This window comes from Buceros rhinoceros, unplaced genomic scaffold (assembly GCF_000710305.1).
Source record: "Buceros rhinoceros silvestris isolate BGI_N320 unplaced genomic scaffold, ASM71030v1 scaffold8992, whole genome shotgun sequence".
NCBI lineage: Eukaryota > Metazoa > Chordata > Aves > Bucerotiformes > Bucerotidae > Buceros > Buceros rhinoceros.
Window position 1 is genome coordinate 72,128 of NW_010397175.1, and position 1,167 is coordinate 73,294.

Genomic DNA, 1,167 nt, shown 5'->3' on the forward strand with positions numbered 1-1,167 from the left:
CGTCCGCGTTAGCACTGCTAGAACGGTGCAGGTGGATCCGCTCTGCATTCGTGCCCACCCGGAGCTGCCCGTTCCTGCAGGAGCGAACAGCTGAAACAGGCTGTCTGAAATAATCTTGAAGGAGAGAAGCGAGGCAGCTGCTCAAAGGCTGGTGCCAGCCTGGAGCTGAATCTCGCCCAGGGAAAGGTGCTGCAGCAAAGCAGACCCTGTGTCTGATCAGGGAGCTCCGTCAAGAGCCTGAGCGTTTAAACAGCAATAGCAAAGGAACTGGGAAACGGAAAACAGGAAAGAGCAAACGGCTTTTAGAGAGTGGCAGTGTTCTGCTCTGGAGGAGGAGGAGGACTGAAGAGGGAGGATTAGCCAGCTATAAATACAAGCAGCACCGAGTTAAAAGGCTAATTAGAATAGCAAAAAGAAATACAGCAGCACATTTCCGAGACCATTTCAACTAACAAAGCGTTTTTCAAATCTGTTTGCAGGAGTGAATACGAAAGAGAAAATTGGATCCCTATGAAATGGTTTCAGGAATTGGATGAGGAAAAAGGTAATGGCAGATCTCTTAAACAGCCAGCCGAGCTCCCTGACATCTTCATCTGTTGCAAAGGTAGCGGGAAATACGACAAGCCTCAGTTTTCATGTCTTGGGAGGAAAAAAGAGCTGGTAACAAAGAACGGGTTGTGAAGGGATGGGGCACAAAGGGAAAGGCCAGGCATTCTTCCCCGGGCAGCCTGGAGAGCAGCAAGCAATCTCATTACGTCAGGCATAACTGGAAGGGGCTGTGCCGCAGGGCGCTGGGGGTCTGCGAACAGTCTGCGCTGGGGCCACAGCCTCCCCCAGGGCTGTCCCGGGCTGTTCCCATGGAGGCGGCAGGTCCCAGGGGTCACCCCTGCTGCCCAAGAAGCAGCTAACAGGGCATCAGGGCTGGCAGAGAGCAAATCATGGGCTCTAGAAGCGAACCACTGAGCCCTAGTGATTTATCACTCATAGCCTCAGCATATCCAGAAATGGCCTTTTGCTTCTCCGAAAGCTGGAACAGACGGTCCTCGAGTTCCTAACCTATTACATACCCATATACACACACAGGTACATACATGAACAGCCCCCCAGCTGCCTCACCCTGCACACCCACGTGGCTGGGCTGCAGCAGGAGCTGCTCCACTCCCCAGC